The sequence below is a fragment of the Myodes glareolus genome, chromosome 10, assembly GCF_982192425.1.
Source record: "Myodes glareolus chromosome 10, mMyoGla1.1, whole genome shotgun sequence".
Taxonomy (NCBI): Eukaryota; Metazoa; Chordata; class Mammalia; order Rodentia; family Cricetidae; genus Myodes; species Myodes glareolus.
The window spans coordinates 39,860,703-39,878,844 of record NC_142035.1 but is presented as its reverse complement, the minus strand read 5'-3'; the positions used below and the strand labels follow the sequence as shown (position 1 = coordinate 39,878,844).

The window sequence follows — 18,142 nt, the reverse complement described above, 5'->3', positions numbered from 1 at the left end:
AAAACACCTCCATGGAAGTCCGCCCTTCTTGAAAGGCAAATAGTCAACATGAGGTCTAACATGGCTGACAATTACCTGTGCATGGCGGTGGGTATGCTCCTTACAGCCTGGGGCAGTGTTTGTCAACATTCCATTAGGTCTTTAGAGCTACTAATTAGAGGAGCACACTACAATTTTGTTCTGGGACATGGAGGGTGAGATCAGTTTGGGATCTGGGAGTGTCATCAGAAAGTAAGAGGTAGACTTCCTCTATTGGAAACAAAATTCTGCCTGACGGTGTCGAAGATGTCCCTGGAACCTAATCTCGCAGTGACACCCAAGTCTGGGAAGTAATGGAATTTAGTTGTGATCTGGTGACTCTCCTGCAAAAGAGAAAGCATGATGCCCCCAGGACCTGTACCCTTTCTGGTCTAGCCCCTTCTCGCAGACTTCTTTTTCCATTCGTTTTCATTATCTAGCAGGGTGGTCACTTCAGAACAGAATGTTTGGAAACAGTGGTAAACATTTATCTTACTCCACTCTACATGTTGACTCGGGTGTTCCTTTGCTACACACGTCATTGGGTGAGGAGAATCAAATTAAGATGAATGGTTCCTTCCATGTTGGCTCACTCCTGTGGCAGCTGGCCATCAAATGAAGCTCAGGCCCTGCCCCTCTTCCCTTAAGCTTCCATACAGCTTGGATTTACCTCTGCACCGCATGGTGACTACTTCCAAAGATCAGCATCCCATGAGGAAAATATGAGCAGGAAAGAGCTGTTCTGCCTTTGATGGCCTAGCCTGGAAGTCACAGGACCACATCTGTTACTTTGTCACTTGTCGACAAGTCCATGTAGTTACAAAGAGCTGTCCAGGTTCAGGGTGAAACCGTTATAATTCATAGAGAACAGGTGTGGGTGACAAAGCTCTTCAAGGTTACATGGGGAAATAAATATTGTGGTGACTCCTTGTGGAAGATGAAATAAATCTGTGATCATCCCCTGATCGCACCAGCCGTGTTCTCTGCTGGGGCTTGTTTTGTTGTTGTCATAGTGTTCTTCTCACAGAAAACCATGTTATCTTCTCATAGATAGTCATGTTATCTTCTCATAGATAGCCTCTCTCACCTCCTTTCTGTCTCCAACAAAATATTGTCTCGTCTGAAAGTGTTTTACTGGACACAATGTAAACATTTAAAATATTTCCAAGCTCCACTAATTTTTTTTAGAACTTCTGAGTACATAGATTCTGCATGTTTAACATGCCCTGGCATTGGTTGTTCCTTCCATTAAGTTGAAAACTAGCCTCCGTGTAAGTAAGGACTTTGTCTGTTTCATTTATTGTTCTTTCTTTAGTGCTAGAAGATTACTTGGCAGAAACTGAGGCATCTTCCCTAAGAAATGACCTTGACTCTTGGCCTATATTTACTTTGTTTTGTGTAAATATGTCTATATAATAAAACTTTAAATAGTGATTATTAAATGTGGTGGTTTAGAATAACTTGATTTGGGGTATACTACCAATGAACCCACAGTATTCCATTTCTAGTCACTCATGTGACTTTGCCTTCCTCATCTACAGATCTCCCGAGATGACCAGTATGAGCACTCAGTGCTCCTCTGACAGGACTTTGCATCAGAGCCAGGAGGTGTATAAAGAGAGAGAAGAAAATCATAGGTGATACCCAAGGGACAAGATGTCACTTTGGCAATGAACCTGTAGGTGTTTGCTTGCTCTTCCTTCCATTGCTTGGCAACTGAGATGATTGACCTACAAGTCACTTCGAAGGTGTCTTTTTCCAATAGGGATCAGTGTGCGAGCTCACATAACAGGTGGCTCAGAAAATGGAAAGAAAACAGAAGAAAAAACTATTATTACCCCAACTATTATCATATACTTGGTTGGGTAATTTCGCTATCCTGAGGGAATGACCTTTTTCATTTGAGCATCCTTCCTGAAACAGACAGTCACTGCTCTTGCTTGTTAGCACATTCTGCAGAGGTGTCTGGAAGAAAGTAGTGACATTTCAAAATGGATTAATCAAGGATGTTTTAAATTGGATGTGTTCTTGAATTTCATTTAAATGTTACTTGCTGTAGAATGCAAGTTGGCATCAGGCTAACATGCCCTGGACCCCATTATCACACATATAGTTCCAGAAGTTCACAAAGACTCTGTACTAAGATGATCTTAAGAGACATTTCTCTGTATGTAGCAATTAATAAAATTATTTCCAGCTAAATAAGAGAGAAATAAGATCCATGTGCCACAGCGGTTTTAACCCAGTAGACACTATGATAACAGTAGCCTAGATACAGCCTCTGAGTCAATTCAGCACGCACAGTTGCATCATCTCTTCCCCCGCTCACATAAAGATCCTGAATCCCGAGATATCTAGCAGTGAAGGTGAGGGTGGCCTTGCTTTCTGTGTTTAGGGGTGTATGGGACAAATGGGATCCCAGAGCTCTGCCTCCTTAAGCAGGGGTTACAAGAATGAAAGGACAGCACATTCTTTGATTGCTTCTGAGACTAAGCAAGAATAACACAGACTATTAATGTAATTTATGGACAGAAGCACTTTGAATTTAAATGAAGCAACCAATGGCCCCTTTGATTGGCATTTATATCTCCTTTTATAGAGAACACATAGAGTAGTGTTACAATTCTTGACAGTTTTGATTGTAAAATATATGGGACTTTAAGCTCCCTGGAAGAAAGAATAGATGATTAATGTTAATAATTAATGACTAAATATACAACAGATATGAATAACATGCCTTATATTTATACAGCAATTGTCTTACCTTGTTGAAAAACACTATGTGCTTTATTGTTAGAATTACAATAATAAGACACTACGTTGTCTCAGCCACATAAATGTCTCAGCCACATAAAAGAAGACATTCAACCTAATTCCTAAATTCTATTAATATCTTTACTCACATTCCAAACAACAACTGCAAACATTTGACTTTACTGTTCAAACTAATGTTTTCAAAGCAATATGACTGATTAAAGACATAGATAAAAATTCAAATAACATAGTTAAAATGCTTAGGCACAAAGCCATTGGGAATGTCAAGAAAGAATATGGAGTTCTAAAATAAGTGAAATAAATATAAATAAGAAACCAGACAAATAAAAGTGGCTTATATCAAAGATGTGAGCATATTTCTTCTTTTTTTGTGTGTGTACACAGAGGATGCTGAGCGAAGCACCTCTCAGATGTCAGCAGATATACAGTTCTAATAAGAGTGCGGATTGTTATGGGGGAAACTATTTCAAGAGAAAATGTACATATCTTAGATTATCTCTAGCACTTGGAAAATTGCAAAATGCTTTATCACCTCCACTTCCTGCCCCTTCCTTTCCTTAAACCATGATTATGGCAGTGCAGAACAAGTAGAAGGAGACAACAAAAATGGATGGACATTGGATTAGCTGAATTTAAGCTTTGCCTTTACATCAAACTAGAACAAATCAATAAGTACAACAAATGCCACATCTTGCAGGTTCTTGTTTATAAACTATTTGAAATACTTCAAAGAGAAAAATGGTTCAAAAATTAGTGAAATAGGAGTGAATATTTTTGTGGAATGAAGAAAATGTAACCGAAAAGTCATCAGTTTATACACTATATCAGGGAAAATCCTTTCACCTGTTAGAGATGGGATTCAATTTGAATTGATTTTACTTTAAAAACAAAGAGAAGAGAAAATATGAACAGCTACATAGTTTATATCACTTTAACTTCTCTTCGTAGAAAAATAACTGTTCCATTTTTGTGGTTTTGGGGGAAGCTTTTGCCTTGATTTTGTACTTACATTGTTCACTTTGTGTCCTTTCTCTCCTGGGCATTTAAAATAAGATTTTGATGACAGACAAAGAGACAGCTTCTCCCATTCCTTCAAGGTTTGTGGCAACTTTTTCAGTATAAACCTCTGATGTCACATATATTATCTCTGTGGGTGCAACTATTAGCCTTTGCTTAATAAACAAGCTATTCCTCATCCTAGCTCTCAGGAGACAAAGGCCGGGGGATGTCCATGACTTTTAGGCCAACCTCGTCTATATAGTGAGTTCCAGAACAACCAGGACTACAAAGATACCCTGCCTCAAAAACAAATAAACAAGCTACCTCAAAACTTAACAGCTTAAAGCAACCATGAGTTACTGACTCAGAATTGTGTGGGTTGGCAATTAGGGCTGGTAAACCAAGACATTTGGAATTATTCTTGCCTAACTCTCCCCCGTGCGGCTGCAGGCCCCTGGCGGCTGTGCTCTGGCTGGGTGGACTGGGATGACCTCACACAAGTTTGGCAGACTGAAGGCCTCAGTGCCTTGGCTATTGTGTACTTGCCCTCCCCAGAAGGCCAGCCTGAACTCCTTTAACTAACTATCTTGGACCTCCAAGTGTGCAGAAACAAAGCAAGCTTCAACATGCAAGCTCTTTGCAGCCTCTCATTGAATGTCATTTGCTCCTATCCTACTGGCTAAAACAAGGCGCTTGTCCAAGCTGAGATTCCAAAGGATGGAGAAAAGGACTTTGGTTACAGGGAGGACTTGCGAAGAATTTTTGACTTCTTTCCCTTTGCATCCTATCACAAGTTCAACTTTGCTGTTGGGTGGGAAAAGGAGGGACAGCCTTTATCTTCCATGCCGGGTACCTTACGGAACAGAGCTGCAACTGCGGCTTTTTTACGAAACACCCTTTATCCTGCTGGGAGGTCAACTGTGGGGACTGTGCCATGATGCTCTTCGGGAAAGAGAGTCATCCCTCCAGCTGATGGGATGGAAAGAAGAAGCCACTTGCTCTGGGAGATGTAGAGAGACTCAGCAAGGCAGAAACAAGGCAGCTTGAAACTGTGTCTGTGAAAGTGTGCACATGCCTGATGCCTGATGATGATGCAAGAGATGAACTCATCTGTGCTGCCCTGTTACCCGGGTTTCAATTTCTGTGGGCAAGGGAGAAATACTGAATTATTATAAATAGACTTTTATAACTCAGTTGTGATATAAATAGTTCGATTGGTTTTTATTTATTAGTTTGTCTAGCTTTCAGAAGGCGTTATTTTTTTTACCTCATGCAAAGCTCCCAGGATGCCTTCTATTGTTTCCCTTTATGACAGCCACCCCGAATGTCCTTACACCACACTCTGCACAGCTTCCATGTCACACCACTTCCCTGCTTCAGTTCCCTGTAGGAATATCAGCTGCTGGGGCCACTGGTACTGGAAACTGCCCTTTGAAGATACTGCAAGTACTTAGCTGTGGGCTTTGTCTCCGAGCAGTGGTGGAAGTGCAAGTCCCAATGTTGTTGGATTTATAGAAGCTTCCTATAGTCTCTAAGTCTTATAAGAATCTTGATAATAACCACCTCTTTTGGTATTTATATTTGTTTTCTTGACACATTGCTTTGATTTTTTTTCTTCTTTAATCCCAGCACTCGGGAGGCAGAGGCAGGCAGATATCTGTGAGTTCGAGGTCAGCCTGGTCTTCAAGAGCTAGTTCTAGGACAGGCTCCAAAGCTACAGAGAAAACTTGTCTCAAAAAAAAAAAAGAGTTTTGATAGACCTAACTTTGGATCCTTCATATAAAATGTGTATTAGTTACCCATGGTGACAAAATAGTCTGTAACAAATAATCACCAATCTCCTAAATATGTCTGTGAACTGGTGCTTATAGCTCACATAAGCCTGTGGTAGACTATCAGTAGTCAGGTGACTTTGTCATTTTGGCTATATTTTCTGACATATCTAAGTGACCCAGCTCCTTGTCTCATCTTTGATAAAGAAGGAGGCCTAGATTTGAGAGAGAGAGAGAGAGAGAGAGAGAGAGAGAGAGAGAGAGAGAGAGAGAGAGAGAGAGACTACTCAAGGGTTTTGGTTGTTGCTTGTTTTTTTAAACTACCTTACTTACTCATTTTTATTACATTTATTCATTTATTTTTCATCTAGACTGAAGTTCCCTCTCTCTCCTCTCCCCCAAACTCCCCTATGTCTGTCCTCTAATCCATTCCTCCTCTGTTTTTGTTCATAAAGGGGCAGGCCTTCCATTGGTATCAACCAAACATGGCATATCAAGTTAAAGTAGGACAAAGTTCCTCCCCTTATAGTAAGGTTGGGCAAGGCAACCCAGTATGTGGAGTAGGTTCCCAAAAGTCATCCAAGGCATTAGAGACATCCACTGCTCTCACTGCTAGGAGTCTCACAAATAGACCAAGCTCCACAACTGTCACATATATGTAGAGGGCCTGGATTGGATCCATGCAGGCTCCCTGGCTGTCAGTCCAGACTCTGTGAGTTCCTATGAACTTAGGTTAGTTGTTTCTGTGGGTTCCCCTGTGATGTGTTTGATGCTCCCTAGCTAGTACAAGTCTTTCTCCCTCTATTCAGTAGTATTCCCTGAACCCAGCCCAATGCTTGGTTGTGGGTCTCTGCATCTGTTTCCATCAGTTGACTGGATGAAGGCTCTCTGAAGACAACTGGAGTAGTCACAGCACATCTCACAGGCCCAACGGTCTGTAGGTCAAAAGTTGTGTGGCTGGGCTTTTGTCTGTTTTGATTTTTTATAAGATTTCTTTATTTATATGAGTGCTCTGTCTGCGTGTACACCTGAATGCCAGTAGAGGGCATTAGATCCCACTATAGATAGTTGTGAGTCACCATGTAGTTGTTGGGAATTGAACTCAGGACCTCTGGAAAAGCAGTCAGTGCTCTTAACTGCCAAACCATCTCTTTAGCTCCCTACAGTGACACTTCTAGTCAAAGACATTCACTAGAAAATATCAGATTCAGAGGACAAGGAAGTAGTTTTTATCTCTTCTTGAAGATATCTGGAAAGTCACATCACAAGCACATAGATGCCAGCAAGGACAGCTGATTGGAGCTATACAGCCAGTCTTTGACCGCACACTAAATACCTCTGAGTCCTAGGGCAAGTACAAGTTTGGAGACAGACCATTCCAAATGCACTTTAGAGAGATTAATTTGGTGGTGTTTCTAAAAAGGTAGAAGATAAATTGACTTGGGTGAGGATATCAGAGGTTGGTGTAACCAAGGAAGTAGCTTTTGTTTTAATGCATGTGATAAATCAGGTGGGCCCAAGACAGGGAGAGCAAATAGGGTGCATGCTGTGTGATCGATCTGTAGTAAATGCCTAGAGTCAAGTGTTGGAGAGAGTGATGTGACCACTTTTCTGGGTGAGCTGAGCCTGTGGCCTAGATAGATTGGCCATGTCCACTATGGTCACTGAAGGGAGAACCCATGGCATAATGGATGTATACACCACCATCTCTGTTCCATCGAGATCAATAGCCATGAGGTCAAAGAGTCTTCTAGAAGCAATTAAGAGGTAGAATTAGAAAACGCTGTTGAAAAGAATGTCAGAAAATCTGGAACTTTGTGTTTGGGTATTTGGTGAATTATATTATTTAGAGGATCTATTTAAGGAATGGACTTATTTTATAGATCTTTGTCATTTCTTTTTTAGAAACCATACACATTTTTCTGTTACTTTTTTATATATAGCAAGACACACCAAAGCACAGAAGCTTTAATAATGGGTTCTGGAGTACCCAGACACTTGTTACATTACACTAACTAACTCTGAGGCATGGGGGCACGTTTACCAAGATCCCCAGCAAATGACAAAATCAGAGAATAATTTGAACACTATGTGTGCTGTGTGTTTTTCCAATACACATTCATGGCCAGTGGTGAAGTTTCCCTCACCACAGGTGTAGTAGGTGATGCTTTCTTTCTCACAATTTTGTGGGTAGAATATTTTAACATCATTCTTAACAACCGTGTTTTATTCATTAAGTTGAGAATTTTGACCTCGACTTCAAAATCAATGTTCTACATCTCTTCTAACATACCCATATTGACTGTGTCACCGTTCTTGTGTGTTTGGGGCCACTAGTAAGCAAAATAAAGGCTACCTCAACACAAAGCATTTTAATACTCACAGCTCTCAGTCTGAGAGCCTACATGGCTAGCCAATGCCTAAGAAGCAGACAGCATATCCACCGGGCTATACTGGACAAAGGAGCAATCGTGAGGGATGGTACAAGATTTCACCATGCCATTTGGGATGCTGTGTAACATAAAACTTCAGAATTCCTTGTTTCTGGAATTTTCCATTTAATATCTGCACTCTGTGGTTAATAGCAGATCAATGACTCCATGTGAATAAGGAACAATTGCCATATTCTGATTATTTCTGATGGGGTGTTTGGATTAGCATTAAAATAGGCCTCTGGAGTAAATGAGATGATATTCTTCAGTGTGGGTGCCTCTCATGCAATCAAGTCTGAATAGAACAAAATGACCAACCAACCCCCAAATAAGGGGGAATCACAACTGGCCTTTTAAGTTGAAGATAGTTGCTTTCATTTTCCATCAGTTTCAGATTGAAACCTTAGCTCTTCTTGGATTTCCTGTCTTCAGACTATAACTTCTCTTGTAAGTTTCCTGGTTCTTAGAACTTTACATGCATAACTGATGAGAGCAGGGGACTCAAATGTAGCCGAGTAAAAGGAGCAGGGCTGAGAGCGTTCTAGAGAGAGGTCAGAAATTGATCACAGCCTGCTGCTTCCACGTTCCTTACCATCTCCCACTCCTGCCTGGAGTCTCGATGAAGACATGACTGACACTGAGATCAGGCACCTGGACGTCTCCTGGTTGGGTCTTCTAAACTGTCTTGCTCATTCATCCTGTATGCCCACATCCCACATTGGTTCTGCTGTAAGTCCTTTAAGAATCCCCCAGACTCGTAGCTCAATGGCACATACTTCTTCAGACCTGTTCTTACTCCACAGGCCCTTTCCTCTCCTCTCTAGCTCTCAGACTGTCCCCATCAGTCTAGAGTCAACTTGTCCTTACAACTCACCTTATGTGCACCGTAGCTTTGTTCTTCAAGGTCCCAGGATGAGCACTGAAAAGCCACTGGCTCAAGGTGGCTTTGGTAGCCTGGGAGTTTTTTGCGCCGTTGCTCCATGACTCCAGTTGAGCCTATCTAAAGAGAGAGGAAAAGTTTCCGTTGAACTCAAAGTCACCTCCAAATTTCCCTTATCACAGTCTGTTTTCTTCCTGAGGCCTTTCCACTCACACTGCAGCTGCTGGCTTGCTGGATCTCCACCCTTGCTAGTTGATCCTGCAGCTCTTAGTGCTTCTTTGCCTCATGAACTAACATGAGGTTATTCTATTGCCATGAGTTCCGTGCTCTGGGGGAATACTAATGTAGAAATTTCCGCAAGCATTCTGCTTCTAATATGACATGTGGACAGGACAGGATGGCATACTCTGGGATATTTCAGATCTTTTCTAGACCCTTGTTGCATCACAATCTCCTTACATGAAGGCTATTCTAAGCCTCTTCATAGCAGTTGTCCCCGGAAGACAGCATTCCAAGAGCAAAAGCATTGCCTGGACCTCTGCTTGTATCATATTTGATAATGTCCCATTGTCTCAAACAAAGCTCACAGTCAAGGCTAGGGTCAGTGTATGAGGAGACCACCCATGAGCATCGATGCCCGGGCTCTAGGGCAATCAGAATGCTAAAAGCAGCCGCCAGGGGGTGTTGCATAAATTCCACCTGGGCATGTTGACTAAGATGTGTTGAATGCAGTCAACGTAGGAAAGTCACGTGCCATGTTTCTAAAGCTAAGAAAATATCTTTAAGCTAAGCAGATATGTTTAGAAGTTAGAATTACAGAAGCAGGTAATAATACATAAATATTCAACAGTTGCTGCAACAAGGACAGCAAGCAGTTAGAACAGATTTTTGCCTTTAGACTCACAGCAGAATCTCAGGAATCTGTGACCCTAGAGGTTTTTCAGGGGTCCCAGAATAGAAAGTAGGGCATTTAAACAATGGGAGGGCCCTAATGGGAAGACAATGGGTAGGAGCTGGTGGGAAATCCTGCAGTCTGTTTGTCCAAACTGATATATAAAAAGCTTCTGCAAGTTGCTCGTTTCCTTTGCAGACCAGTCCCATCAAGAAGAGGATTACAAAGATATTTTGTGAGTTATTGAGACATAATAGTAATCTTTACTGTCAACCAGAAATGTAACAGCTAAAGCCAAGATTAATGAGTAATGTTACTACTAGGGTTGAGAATTAAGCTAAATCATATATTAAATCAGTGTTTACCTACTTTGGGCCTATAAAAAAAATACTTTCATATACTTCATCCTAATTCACGATGGTATGAGAAGGGGTCTAAAATGCACACCAACAAGTAACTGTGGAGGGGGCAGGGACCATGAGAAGCCCTCAAAAGGAAATGAAAGAAATGGCTGGGTAGAGGCCAAAGGAAAACTCCCCTTGAGAGGAAGGGAGTGGAAAGGCTGTGTGTGCTTGCTTTAGGGGACAAGGGGGAGGAAGAGAGACAAAGAGCCTGCTGTGCCTTTTGTGTTTGGCAAGGCAGGGACCATTGGAGACTGAGTGAACTCAGTATTTGAGAAAAGGTCAAGGCAATTGCATTTAAGATAAAGCTACTGGGGTGTTGTTCCCCAGGGAAGACCTAAAGCCATCTTCCCGTTTCATTTGTCTGGAGGTGCTTGTTTTCAGTTGACTAAAAAGACTAATTTTAGAACAGTGCATTATTACTCTCCCACGTTTTGTTATAGATAGTCCCTCTAGAATGTGGGTTTAGCCATTAGGATTACTGAGTTAGTTTTTAAAGACTGACGGCCAACTTTATCAAGCAAAGACTCTTCTTCATGTGTGCCTATGCGCACTTCTGATGGAGAGTAAACCAGGGTGAAAGGCTGAGCATCTCTGCTCGGGGTTGTGCCTGTCTCCTTTATTACCACCACTCTGAGTCAGGCTATTTCCTCAACTCTGCACGTAGACATGTTCCTCACTTAGGGACTGTTTGTTCAGCCTGGCCTACAAAAATCTGCCTTAAGTTGTTTTTCCCCTTTGTAGACTAAGGGAGCCAAGGAGAGGATGACGGCACTATGTGTGCTGTTTACCGGGATGTAATGACCTTATGATTATGTGTGTACCAGCTACCAGGTTTCATAGTGTCCCTTTACAGAACACTAGAGCCATAACTAAGTGCCCTTCTTCTCCCTCTGCCTAAGTGTAAAAGGTACTTGAAACTAGTGCTGGGAGAGCCCCTTTTGAATACTGGCTCATCGTCTCCATTTTGCTGGCCTACCAAGGAAATGTTGCCCTTGGTTCCCTGAGACCCTTTCAAGTTGTCAGTAAACAGACATATATTTGTTAATAGTGTCAAAGCTTGGTGAGGGTAAACTTAGAATTAGAGCTGAGGATTTGCCTGGCAGTAGTGGAAGGGGGTTGGGGGAATACTGGTTGAGAATAAGGGTAGGTCATGTTGCATTTTATTTTTTTAAGACGAGAAAAGCTTGTCCATACTTTATGATCAACGGAAGAGACTTCAGTTTGGCAACGTGCCTCCTGTGTGCACACTGAAGCCTTTTCAATACCAGTGCTAGTCCTGTCCCTGTCAACCTTCACCGAAACTGGTGGTTCTGAAGCCTAGCAACATATTAGACTCTCTGGAGGCACTTACAAAATATTAACGGTTGAACCTTACCCTAGACACTCTGATGTAATTGTTCTGGGATGTTGTTATGAGTGAACTGTGTTCCTCCAAAAAAGTACAAGGAAATCTCAACTCCAAGTTCCTCCAGCTATGACCTACACTGGAAATAACATCTTAGTGATTGTAAGTTAAAATGAGATCATCAAGGCAGGTCCCAATCTGCTGTAACCGGTACTCTTATGAGAAGGAGAAATTTGATCCCAGGGTCAGACAGACCTAGAGAAAGGGGTGTATGGAGAGACTGGCACCTGCTGACTAGAGGTCAGATTAGTGCTTTACTGCTGCAAGCTGGAGAATATATGGGGCTATTGACTACTAGAAGACAGAATGGGCAAGAAAAAAATCCTTCCCCTAGGGGTCTCAGAGGAAACATGATCAACACATTAATTTGAGCCTATGCAACAAAAATTGCTCTCCTTTTCTTTGTGTGTGTGCATATGTAATGGATGTGCATTTGAGTACAGACGTTTGCGTGTGTGGAGTATGCATGTTTGCGTGTGTGGAGTATGTGTGTGTACAGAAACAAAGTTGACATTGGGTCTCTTTCTCAATTGTCCTCCACCTTGTAAATTGAAGCAGGCTCTCTCACTTGAACCCAGAGCTCATAGATTTAGCTAGTCTATGCAGTAACTTGCTCCTAGGATCCTATGTCTGCCTCTTCTGTGGTGGGATTACAGATGGGCTGTCTCTGCCCAGCATTTACATGGGTGGTGGGAACCGATACTCCTGTCCTTCTGGCTGCTTTGCCAGTGCTTTACTCAGTGAGTCAGCATTCCAGCCTAGTTTCTATTTTCCAGGCACTCAGTTTGTGGCACTTTGTAATAGCAGCCCGAGGACATTAATATAGATGAGCCTGGACATGCAGAGTACTAGAAGTTTACTGAGGTGATTCTGATATGTAACAGGCATTGATTTTAATTATGATATCTACTGTTGAGGGCACCAGGTATACTGCAGGTGCAACCTAAATAGGAAATAATACCCAAATTATGCCATGTAGACACAATTGTCACAAAGATCATATTTAAAAGCTAGTAATACACGCTGAGAGATTTTAATACTTACTTATGTGTTTCTCCCTAAGTCAGGGCATTACTTTAGAGAAGAGGCATTCGCTGTCTGGCTCTCCTGCAATTTCATGCCTGACTGCTCATTTTGAGGATAATTTCTCACCATGAGTGATGAGATTCTGGAATTCCCATCATGTGTGCTTTCTACATCTCCACAGGCTGTATTCTCTCTTGGTGCTTAAGGGCAAGGTCTTGCGCCTATCCCTGCTGGACTTTATCTTGCCTGTTTGTAATGTAACACTTCTCTAATTTGTCAAAGCTGCTTAGGATTCTCCTCCCATAGCCCAACATTCTAATTCTTATGCTCTCAAGGAGAGTCCTCAGGACAATTGAATTAAGAATTATATGAACTCCAGGAGGAATCAATTTGTAGAAGATCAGATAATGGAAGGTTTATTATATTATATACCACATTAAAGTGTAAAGATGCATAAAAGATATATGGTCATGCATGAATTATACAGACAGTTCCTTAAATGAGGCTGGGAGATCAGCCTTTGCCTAGACAGAGTAGGAAATGTAGAATCCTGGCACTGCTACTTAACATATGGTAATAAGAACAGCAGCATCTTCTGCATCTGGTATCCTCATCCGCACTAGGTAGCTCATCAGAATGGCCACTCCCCATTCCTGGCCTTGATACCGCAGAACCATATTTAGAGACAAAGAATTTCAAGATGCCACTACAAATGAGGTGTTTAGGGTATCCTTTAGTTGTGGGGATTGGATTTTAATCTTAGAAGAAATTCAGATATAGGTGCACATAGGCCAGAGACCACATGAAGACCGACGGAGATGAAAGTGGCCATGTAACAAAGTCCGGTCGAAGAGTAGGAAGAGGGACAATATGAACAAAGAGGTCAGGCCCGCGATGGGGACACCCACTGAAACGGTTTACCTGAGCTAATGGGAGCTCACCAATTCCAGCTGGACAGGGAAGGAACCAGTATAGGACCAAACTAGACCCTCTGAATGTGGATGACAGTTGTATGCTGGGGCAGATTGTAGGGTCACTGGCATTGTCTCTACTGCTTGTACTGGCATTTTGGAACCCATTTTCTTTGAATGGACAATGTGGGATTCCCTTCTGCATGCTGTGAATAAAGAAGGACTTTGAGCGTAGAGCAGAGCTAAAGAGAACACAGAGCTAGGTGGGGAAAACTAAGCTGAATGCTGGGAGAAAGGAGGCAGAGTCAGAGAGAAGCCATGGAGTCCTGCTGGAGCCAGATGGAACTTTAGCCGGTAAGTCACAGTCATATGACGGTACACAGATTAATAGAAATCGGTGAAATTAATTTGTAAGAGTTAGTCAATAAGAAACTAGAGCTAATGGGCCAAACAGTGATTTAATTAATACAGTTTCTTTGTGGTTAATTTGGTTCTGGGTGGTCGGGACAAACAAGCAGTGTCCTCCAACAAATGGATGCCTTGCTCAGTCTAGATATAGTGGGGAGGGCCTTGGTCCTTCCTGGGAGTAATGTACCTTGCCTTCTGTGGGGGAATGAATGAGGGGGTGGGGGAAGGGAAAGGCAGAAGGGATAGGGGAAGGGAAAGGCAGAGGGGATGGGAGGAGGGGAAGGAGTAGGAACTGGGATTGGTATGTAAAATGAAAAAAGGATAGTTTATTTTCTTTTTTAAAAAAAATTTGAAAAGGAAGTGACCATCTTAAAAGCTAAGAGAGAGACCTCAGAGAGAATAAGCCTTGCTTATGCCTTATCTCACTAAATCTCTACGACTGAGCAAAAAAGAAAACCCTACGCCTTATATCGACCTGTTTCTTATCAAGCGCAAAGTAGTCTAAAGTACATGCTTCGTGAGAATTTGCATTTTAGCATCATCTACAGGCAATCCCTGCATATAACAAATACTAGTCTTGAACATGTGCTGTGAAAATTTGGGGAGACCTTAAGAGTTACTTTTAGAAGGGCTAAGCTACAGATTGCTGAGCTTCATTACCAGAAGGGCTAATTCCGCAGACCTGTATTTCTAATAAGCTTTCGGTGCTTCTGCTGGACTACCCACAACGCCTTAGTGTCCCAGTGAGACCAGCCGGAACCTTATAGGGAAAGCAATAGAAAATCTATTAAGAGGCCCCAGACTATTCCTCCTCCATTAGAGCATGGGCACAGTGACAGCAAAGACACTTCTCCAACTTAAGCTTGCGAGGTGGTAGTCAGCAACCCGGACTAATCCAGGCCACGAGTATCTTGAAATATTCTCTGGAAGTGATTTCACTGTATTCTCAAGAACATGTTCTCAGTAGGCTTGGTTGCATAGGCCTACACAGCTGTGAGGTAGAAGCAGGAGGCTCAGGACGTCAAGGTCATGCTCACCCACTGATTGAGTGCCAGGCCAGGGTGGGCTACTTGAGACCCTGCCTCAACTATCAAACTAAACCAGAACAAAAATAGAACCCTTTAAAATATGACATATTGGTAGGGAGTAGGCATGTAGCACAGCACTGCTGCACTTGACTGGCATGGACAGGACCCAGATTCAATTCTAAACTAGAGAAGAGGGAGGAGGAAGAGGAAGGAAAGAAAAAGAAAGGAGAAGGAGGAGGAGGAAGTGCAATTGCTCTTGGGAGATACGATTGCAGCATGTTTCCTAAAATAGCGTCTTTTGAACTGGTAAGTGATGCCGAATCACCTCATTATTATTAGCTTGACTATAGATTTTTAACTTTGTCCCAGAACTGACATTTCTTAACAGATTCCCAGGCAATGCTTGGGCAGACCACATTTTGGCAATTTCCAAGTTAAGGAAGTAGAAAATATTGTGGTGCAGCTCAGACTTCAAGCTTTCCTGGTGTGGTGTATACTTTAGCTTAGCCAAATATCAGCCACCCATGCTCTTTCTTCCTTGCCTGTCTCTCATCTTGAAATTGCAAAAGGCTGAATGCTCACTTTCTCTGCACCTAGGAGCCGGCACGCACTCCTACAACACAGTTCCAGTCAGGGAAACCAAAGCAGAAGTCTGAAGGGCTGAGAGCAGCTCTGAGAAGAGCGTCTCTTTGTGTAACAGCAGTCCAAGAGCTTCCATTCTCCTTCCCTGTCTCCGAGTGTGGATATCTGGACGTAAAGCAGCCTTCTTGGGACCACAGACATGGCACAGAATAAGGATGTCAGCGGCTAGTCAGGGACAGCAAAACAGCGCTGAGAATCTTTACTTCCAGATGCTGCATTTTGCAGGACACAAAAACCTTCCTGGCCCCTGGACCACAGCCCACTGGATTCCCTGTTACTTACAGCTAAAACAGTTTCTAAGGCGACTGGTGAGAAAGGGAGAGAGAGGCAGAGGAGGAGGGAGCAGGGAGCAGGGAGGGAGACACATACACACCACACACACATACACATACATACACACACAGAGAGAGAGACAGAGACAGAGACGACAGAGACAGAGACAGGGAAGCAGGATAAGAAGAAGGAAGGAGTCGTTCTTTTAAGTTAAACACAAAAATAAACTAAAACAAACCTCCCAATCACATAATCATCACAGCCACAGCTGTAAGCTTCCATCTTCTGTGACCATGGTGATAAACGGGGGTTTCAACCTGCACAAACAAGCAGAACAAACGAACTAATTAAAGCTAGATTTCAGAAACATCTTGATTCTCATTTTGACAACAATAAAAGGAAGCAAGGCAGAGACGTACAGACATTCTCGACCAACATTTGCTAACTGCTAGCGCAGACTGTGCACGCTCCATTCTTCCCTAATGAGCTATGGTGGAGGCAAATAAAGCTGTTCATTTATTGAAGTGCCTCCGCTTAACTTACATCAGTAATCATTAATAAACTTAGCTCACTTAATGTTTCTTCAGTGTTGGACCTTGACTTTGTCTTTCCGGCTTACTCCAGGCTCCCACATTTGGTCGCCACATTCCCAGAGAACTCCTTTCATCAACTTGGGAATCACTCTCCCCTGCTGTTTGCCCACGGACGTCTGCAGGAGCAGACGTGTTCACGAGCACCGAGAAAAACAAACAAAGGTAGCGTTACAAACAGACTCAGGAAAAAAAAAAAAGGGCAGGTGGATCTTAAAACACCTCTCACAGATGGGCTCACGCTGCGGGACTGCTTTGCTCAAACTTTAGGACTGCCTGAGTTTTTATGGTTACAAAATAATTAGTCTCTGAGTCAGCTTTTAATCTTATGTTAATGAGACCCCCTGCAGTCTTGGCGCTTACCTTCAAATTAGAGATTGATGTATAATTAATAAGGCTCATGATGCCAGTACCTGAGACAAAAGTGATTTGGGGGCAGCGGGGGAAGAGGGCACCGAAAAGTTTTAGTGACAGAATTTGCCAGTGCGTGCTTTTCACATCCGAAGTTGGATTGCATCTTGGTGACAGTAGCAGCTTTCTCTGAGCAGTAAGATAAGTGATACAAGCTTGTTGCAAGAAAAACAAACCGGGGGGGGGGGGGGGATGATGATGAACTGTCAACCAAGGCCTTAGGAGGGACCATGGATGCTGCATCTAGTTTCTGTTCTTGTGAAAAACTTTTGTATTCACAACAGATTTGTCTAATGCCCTTCCAAACTTCTACCTTAGCTTGAGAAATTTGGTTGCAACTTCAGTGGGTGGAGGAAGAGCAGGCCTTAGAGCCATTGTTTTTTGCAGCCCTGTGATTTCTCTACTTGATTGTTTTACGGGCTCAAAATTCCCAGTGATTGGAGGAGAGGAACCCTGCTGGTTAATTAAAATCTAATTTTCTATTCTATCATAATTGCAGCAGCAGAAGGAGGGAAAAAAATGAGACTTATTATCCTAAAAATGAAAATGATCCCTGGACCGCTTCGGCTTATTTTGAGTGCTGTGTTACAATTTGTCTGGAATTTAATCAGTAGAATAAACATGGCCCTGAGCTCTGTGAAGTCATTTGTTTGAAAGGCTCTAAGGGAAGGGCTGCACCATTTTGTTCAAGGTTTCCTAGACAGCCTGTTTAGACTTCTCAATAAAGACAAGGAGGAACAGAGCTAGGACCATTTGTGTGCGGTGGACTTACTGGGTGTGACTCCATGAGCCAGTGTAGGACGTGACAGCAGATGCCCTCGTTAAGAGAAGATCTGGAATCGTTTCTCCCAATCTAGGAAGAAAATTAATTTCAGTTTACTCTGAAAATTGGGGTGGCTGAACTGAGAAACATAAGAGAGGCGGGATGGGGCATCAGCTGCTGGAGTTCTGAGCCTATGGGCTGGGGTGTGAAGGGCACCTCCGGCAAGGTGGCGACCCAGCACTTTGGGATTAGAGACGGCCGTCCCACTGTAATTACTTGACCCACTGAGTCTAATAGGAAGCAGGAGCTGATCTTTGCTTTTAACTTTTCCCTGAGTCATCTTGTGATCGCAGAGGTTTATGGCTCTACCTGTGAGTGGTATGTGTGGGAAGATGGGATATGGTTAGTAGTGGACACGTGGTGAATTGTTTTCTCCAGAACTGAGGACTGAACCAAGGGCCTTGTGCTTGCTAGGCAAGAGTTCTACCACTGAGCTAAATCCCCAACTCCAAT

The 18,142-nt window shown here is 42.7% G+C and overlaps 1 long non-coding RNA gene across 2 annotated transcripts; it reads right to left on the bottom strand.

Moving 5' to 3' along the window:
• Window positions 1-2,536: 2,536 nt before the first annotated feature.
• LOC146892679 (uncharacterized) lies at window positions 2,537-16,642 on the bottom strand. Of its 2 annotated transcripts, none has more exons than XR_015004179.2 (4): window positions 16,438-16,642; window positions 16,104-16,182; window positions 8,871-8,996; window positions 2,537-4,933 (listed from the first exon to the last, which is right to left on the bottom strand). It is a non-coding gene; the product is annotated as an uncharacterized LOC146892679 (long non-coding RNA). The 2 variants fall into 2 exon arrangements; XR_015004180.2 differs by lacking the exon at window positions 16,438-16,642 and adding an exon at window positions 16,285-16,396.
• Between the last annotated feature and the right edge of the window lie 1,500 nt (window positions 16,643-18,142).